The sequence below is a fragment of the Myxocyprinus asiaticus genome, chromosome 26 (assembly GCF_019703515.2).
Source record: "Myxocyprinus asiaticus isolate MX2 ecotype Aquarium Trade chromosome 26, UBuf_Myxa_2, whole genome shotgun sequence".
NCBI lineage: Eukaryota > Metazoa > Chordata > Actinopteri > Cypriniformes > Catostomidae > Myxocyprinus > Myxocyprinus asiaticus.
In genome coordinates, this window is record NC_059369.1 from 22,425,762 (window position 1) to 22,433,143 (window position 7,382).

Below are 7,382 nucleotides of genomic sequence, written 5' to 3' on the forward strand. Positions count from 1 at the left end.
AGTGGTATTTGCATGCCACTCCCCCGGACATATGGGTATAAAAGGAGCTGGTATGCAACCACTCATTCAGGATTTACGCTGAGGAGCCGATATAAGGTCCGGCCATTTCAGCGGGTAGTTCAGCATTGTGGCAGGAGGGACCAACGTCTCATTCCCTCCATCAGGGAACGGAGGTTACACCAGTAACCATGATGTTCCCTATCTGTCACTCACTCGACGTTGGTGTCGATGTAGTGACACCAGGGGTCCCTATACAAAAAGCCACAAGGCTGAACTGTGTTACGTGATCTGGCGGTGTGTGGTGGGCAGACTTGCTGTGTGCCTCATAGCCAGCACACCAGGTCGACACGTAACCTCTCCCAACACAGTTCTGAGTGTTGAACGGCCCTTTTTGGGGACAAGTCGACTACCCAAAGACAGAGACAGGCTTAACCCAGTCGTGGCCTCTTTTCCCCTTCTCTTTTTCCACTCCTTAAAAAAGAAGGGGGATTATCCGACTGGGCTGTCAGGTCTAGTCGGGGGGTGTCCCTCCCAAGGGGACCACACCTCGCCCCAAGAGAGGGGGGGATATTTAAGTGGAAGAATACATCACATGGTCTTTCCAACCATGTGGAGAGCCTTCAAGGAATATCCTGCCCAATGGGGGAGGAGTTACTACAACATGGAGACTGAGGCAGAGGGACTCTGCCCAAGGAAGACGCAGTTTTCCAGCAGGGAAACGAATTAGCGGAAGATATAGATCGCATGGGGTTAGCCTTACAGGGAACCGCCACATGCGGAGCACCTACCCCAGAACCAGGCTCTTAGTTAGTGCGTGTACTGGGCCGGCAGTGAGTCTCTCCGAGAATTCGACTGCCACAGGGCTCGGAGGAAGTCAACCAGGGAACAAATTTTGTGAACACTACTGGGAATTAACGGCGCATGTCTTCAGCTCAAAAGGAGGTGGAAGGCGCTATGTGCGAGCGATACACCCGGCCGGCTATCCCGGGCTTATCCGCTTGTGTTGCGTGCCACTACCTGGGACGAAACCGGTTCCACCGGTTGCGTCGTTGGTGTGCTGCTATGGCAGCAATGTACACCTTCAAGGTGGAAGGGGACAGCCGAGGTGGCGGCGCTCTGTGGGCATAGGTGCACCGCGAGTGCCTTTATCCACTGGGGGATTGCCGAATAGCCCTTGGCCACCCCACCATCGAGGGTAGTGAGGGCGGGGAAGCTGAAAAGATCGGGACCGGGCAGTAAAAAATGCCGCGACCTTGTCAGCGCTTCATGCACTTCCGGGAAGAAAGGAACGGGGGCGGGGTGTGGCTTTGAGCGGCACTGCGAGCCCAGAAACCAATCACCAAGCAGCGAGGGTTCAGGGAAGAGCGGTGAAATCCACTCTAACCGACGCTTGCGGCTGCCCGGGAAAGCATGTCGTCATCTCCGCATCAGCCTGTGACTGGGCAATCGACCCCGAAGGGAGGAGCCCAGCTGAGGCTTCCGACTGGACGAGCCCGCTCTCCGATGCTGCGCTCGAGAGCTCATCACTTTCGCGGGCTCCGAATAAGAGGTCGAACTCGCCGTGAGATGAGCCGGCGGACTCACCCGGAAGCCCGATCGGGGCAGACGAGCGTGCTGGGGAATGGGAAGTCCGCGGGGGGATACCCGGCGGAGGCGGTCCCATTGGGGTCCCCAAATCGCCCCCAGTGCTAGCCGTGCTGGCCTCATACCCGTGGCGGGAGCCTCTGGGGTGGCTCACTTTCTTACGAAGGCGAGCCGCACCGCAACGTTGCCATGGACATATTCTCGCAATGAGAACATGACCATCAACGTACGCTGTCTCCGCGTGAGCAGTGCCCAGACACGAAAGACAGTGATCGTGACCGTTAGAAGGCGAGATATAACGAGCACAACCAGGAATAACACACAATCGGAAAAGCATCTTTAAAAAGACGTGTCTTTAAAAAGACGTTCCGTGGGTGCGCTCTTTTAGAGAAATATATACTCTTTTAGAGGGGAAAAATGCTCTTTCAGAAAATATACTCTCTAGTTTTTCTGCCGAAGCGCCCAGGGGCGTTCTCTGCAGTGCACCAGTGCAGAGGGGGGAAGAAGCCGCTGAAATGCGCTGTCAGATCCAGCAGAGGTGAATGAACAGTAGTATTCAGCTCAATGAGAATTACCGTTCGGCGCCGAAGAGAAAATCTGAATGAGTGGTTGCATACCAGCTCCTTTTATACCCGTATGTCCGGGGCGTGGCATGCAAATACCACTAGCCAATTTTCAATTGGCCTTTTATCAAAGACCAGAGGTGTCTCGGGCTCCCAAGAATGACCCCTAGTGTCACTACATCAACACCAACGTCGAGTGAGTGACAGATAGGGAACTATACAGACGATATTGTGAGTGAATAAAGAAGTGTGACATTACCTGAACCCCGCTTCCTCATTTCTGCAACAAAATTGTCAGGAAATGAATATGGTTATGAGTCACAGCTTTCAGACTTATGTTATTTGTTTGCTAAGATTGTGCAACCAAGATGACTGTGGAATGTGTTACATTCATGAAGCATAATTACTGAATATGTAAATACTTTTGGTGCTTAAGACTGTTTAAAATATTCTGTGATTTCCAAACTATCCGCTCAGCCTGAATTAAATACCTTTATATTAAATATGACAGGAGTCTGCATCTTCATTTATAAGTTCTTACTCAGTGTGACTCATTGGGACTTTTCCATCACCAATGCCAGCCATAGACTTGTTGTCTATTTATCATAAGGTACAGCTGTATTTGATGGTGTGTTCACATTTGGCATGTTTGGTTCGATTAAAACGAACTCTGGTGCGATTGCTCTGTTAGTGCGGATCATCTGAACAAGTGTGGACGCTGCCATCCGAACCTTGGTGCGCACCAAACAAGCGGACTGAGACCGCCTGAATAGTGGGTCTCGATCCGCTTCCAAACGAACTCTGGTGCGGTTCGATTGATATATGAACGCAACATGAACCAAAGATGACTAAACGGACAAAAAACAGGAAGTCATTTGCCTAATACTGACCTCAAGCATACGCATGCGGTGCCAACCTTTGCCACCAGGTGCCACTATCAGTAAACGTAATATTATGCTTATAATGTTTTCACTGTTGCTATATAGCTGAATAATACATTTATTATTTATTTAAGGGTTTGCAAACCTTAATCAAGATAAAATCAGGTTACATATGTTTGATATGGCATTCGTTGTCGTGTAACAACTGGAGTTATTTTTTGTTTGAAATTGCTGGTCTTTCTAAACCATCTATGTCGTTTGCTCAGTGTTACATGGCGGAAGCGAAGGAATGTATTGAGGAAAACGGGAAACATGGGGAAATTATTATTATGTCTGTCCTTTTGAAGTGTTAGGGGTACATCTGGTAATGTTAAGGCCGCGGGTGTCCTGACTATTTATTTGTGTATGGTGCTGACATCGTGTACAAAAGAAGTCCGATTTCATTGGCTAGGCACCAACCTATAAAATGACTCCTTTGCGCCCACCCCCTGCCCCGCCTTTCTCTACATTGAGTTTGCAAGTGCGCAAGTTAAAACAAAATTGGAAGAGAGAAAACCAAAAAAAAAAAAAAAAAAAAAAATTGGAAGAGAGAAAAAAATTTAAGACTTAGGCTCAGAAAGGAACTGAGACAAAAAAATAAATAAATAAATAATAATAATAAAAAATAAATTTCACAGTTATTTTTTTTTTCCACCTTGCGGTTCAGGGCTTCTGTAAAATACCACCATATATACATATATAAATATAACCAGCGCATTTAGCCCAGCAGCCAGCATTGTTTTGGATGTTCGAAAGTTCGTCGCAAAATATAGGTCATAAAAACTGTCCAATCAGTTTGTGAACTTATCCTTATGCCTTTTGTGTTGTATGGTTAGGTTCGGTGTTAAAAATGCCAGTGTGAACGCTAAGCGAACTAGGACTAAATGTATCATTTTCTTTTTTGGTCTGGACCAAGAGAACCAAGAGAACCGAACTACAAGTGTGAACGCACCCTTAATGTGAATTCAAAGATAGGGTTGTCGGACAGCGCCATGTTTTGCAATCATGCAATCACTAGCCTAGTTTCCAGCCACTTTTCGCGCTATTTTGTTATCGACAAGGTGAAAATGGGCAAACATTTTTTTTGCGAAATTTGCCATCTTCTGCCTGTTTCCATTCAAATGGCCTTTTATCGATAAAAATGGTGTGCGTGATGACGTCATGCAAAAACACTTTGTTGTATACGTTTTGGTTTATCGCAACAGAAATCTGCCCTTAAGCCGTTTCCATACAGAAATGTGTGTTTATCGCGAATTCGCTTCCCAGATTTCCCTAATTTTTTTCCTCCGAAGTTTTGGTAAAATGAGGAGAGTATTGAGACATTTAATTGAAATTAACCAGCTAACTGTTAATGTCACAAATAAATGCAGTTAGAAGACGAGGAATTGCAATCAAAAGGGAGAAGTTGCTCTTCTGATAAGACTGTAATATTGGTTCTGATGTTGCGCCTATTGAAGGTTGCCACTGGTTCCGACCCGAAAGCAAATCGTCATGGCCCTGTTCAAGCTGGCAGCCTAAGTAGTGGGGACATTTTCGGTCTTAGTATAAGGACCATCCATCCATGTGTATATGCTGTGTGCACAACTATTAAAGAACACTTATGCAGTGTAATATCAGTGTTTACATATATGATACATCGCCATCTTAACTGCATAATGTCCCGTATATTTGTCCCACAACTTTTAACGACCAACTGAACCGAACTGAATTTTATCATCTAAAATTAATTTTAGCGTCATAATGCAATTTATATTTTCTGAAGAAGCTCAGCAAATGCGATCCGAGGTAAAGAGGGTTAGATTTAAAATATTTAATTTTTTTAAAATGTTCAAAAACTCGTTTTCTGAAAGTGAACTCAGCATTGGACAAATAGTTCTGATAGTTTATATTCTTGAAGTGTAGAAAATGTCATTCAGCCGACTTTATTCGTCTACAGAACAGGGTAAGGCTAATTTAAGTTTGTGTAAAGAAAAGGCATATATAGGTTTAAAAATAAAACAAATTTCGTTTGGTAATTTATTTATTTTTTAAATTAATGCGTTTTTCGTTTGGTAATGTATTTAATTGAATACAGGGAATTTTGCCAGCATTATTTCAAAAGTAAGCTAAACAATAATTTAATAGAATTGGGCTGTTAGTGTTCCGAACAAGCACACTGAAGCTTTTCTCCTATTATTGTGTATTTATTTTTAATTGAAAACATCTTTGTGCACAGAAATATGTTTTTTGTATTGTGGGCTAATTCCGTGACTGCCGTCTATTATTTTTGAATGGTGTGGAAAAGCAACTAATAAACAAACAGATGGCTACCGCGATTAAATTAATCGCAAAGAGTGACTATTCATTTGTTCTCCGTGCACTTGTCAATGTGCATGTCTTGATATGAGATATTTGTGTTGGCACTCCTGGAAGTGTCATGTTTGCAGTGATCGGATGTTTATGCCGTTCATATCAATCCAAAATCACGTAGCGTACAATAAACTGGCCTTGTCGTCATGATTAACACAGGCTATAACGATTGGGGTAAATTCTATCAAGTGACACTACATTTTTGCGTTGATGCCAATTTTCTCGACAAAAAGTGTTTACAAACCAGTTTTTCGCGACGTTTGATGTATCGACATAGAGTTTATGGGCTAGAGTATAACGGACAAATATTATGTCGACACTTGTAAAATGTGCGATAATTTGCGTTTTCATCAGCTTTTATTTTGATGCGCTAAAACTTTTTTCGCAAAAAATCCTTGGATGGAAACGTAGTTACTGATTCTGTGCATTTTAAGATTACCAACAAGACCTCTTAGGACTTTCTCTGTGAGCCAATTTCCGCTCAATACTGCACCCTTGTGGTCATATGCAATTTACAGAAATAGCCCATTCGTTTAAATCTATTAATAAGCATTTTATGTGATAATGCGCTTAATAGAATGTCCTTTTTTAATAGGAAAATTTGTCTTCCACAGGTAAAGTATAAGCAGATTTCTGACCATGTAATCTTCATTTCATTTATTCATTTAGCAGACGCTTTTATCCAAAGTAACTTACAAATTAGTAATACAACAAAGCGATTCGTCATAAGGAGGCAATAACATGAGAATCAGAATCAGAATCAGAATCAGCTTGATTGCCAAGTATGTTTACACATACAAGGAATTTGTCTTGGTTACAGGAGCTTCCAGTGTACAACAATACAAAAACAGCAGCAAGACATAGATAATAATAATAATTAAATAATAATAATAATAATAATAATAATTATACACATACGTACAGACACACACATACATACATACATACACATGGGTAGTGTAAATCTAATACAATCTGTTAAGTACAGTGCAAATACAAATCTGTTATGTGCAGTGCAATTTTTTTTTGTTGTTTTTTTTTGTTTTTTTTTTCCAGAGGAATGAAATGGCAGAAGAGGTTGGATGTGTTGGATAAATATAAGAAAGACTAAACTGTGTATTGCACATAGTTATTGCTCAGTGGGGCAATTTAACTGTTCATGAGATGGATAAGCAAATTGAAGGGGATCTAGAAAGGGTCCAGTGATGTTCTTCAGGTGGGCCAACACCAGTCTCTCAAATGATTTCGTGACCACAGACGTCAGGGCGACAGGTCTGTAGTCATTAAGTCCTGTGATTTTTGGTTTCTTTGGGACAGAAGTGCTGCAATACAAAGTTTAAAATTGCTCAGAGAAGTATAAGTACGGAGAAAGGTGAGAGACAGTAGTAAAAGAATGGCGTGAAAATTTTTTTCTTTTGGCAAATATTTAATAAGCGAGTGGGTTATAAGAGATACGGTGATACGGTCACGATTTTGAGCTAATAATGAAACCCTCTCAAATAAATACATTTAATATTCCATTTGTCTAACGCTGAAATGTCAGGAAACCTGTTATGAATTTTGTCCAATGGAAGCTGACAATAATTTAGGTTCCACCGAGATTTGAACTCGGATCGCTGGATTCAGAGTCCAGAGTGCTAACCATTACACCATGGAACCATTCTACACATCTGTAAAAGTAACCACGGTACTTCATTTTTAATTATGTCAACAACTGTGGTTTCCTTGTTGTTTGTTCGATTTATTTACCCAAACCTTTATTGCAAGGAAGTGTGACAAACATAACACCGCACTATTTGAAGCCTAATTTCAAAATAAATCTCTAAAGTACAAAGCACACATCCAGCCCATAATACTTAAAATGTACACAAAATCATTACATAATATATTGACACATTTATAGACACACTCCCTTGCAATGTTTTATGTCCTACAAAACTCAAAATGTCCACAAAAGTCCAACAAC

The 7,382-nt window shown here is 42.2% G+C and overlaps 1 non-coding gene across 1 annotated transcript; it reads right to left on the reverse strand.

Annotated features, from left to right (window-relative positions):
- Positions 1-7,003: 7,003 nt before the first annotated feature.
- trnaq-cug (transfer RNA glutamine (anticodon CUG)) lies at positions 7,004-7,075 on the reverse strand. Its single transcript has one exon. It is a non-coding gene; the product is annotated as a tRNA-Gln (tRNA).
- Between the last annotated feature and the right edge of the window lie 307 nt (positions 7,076-7,382).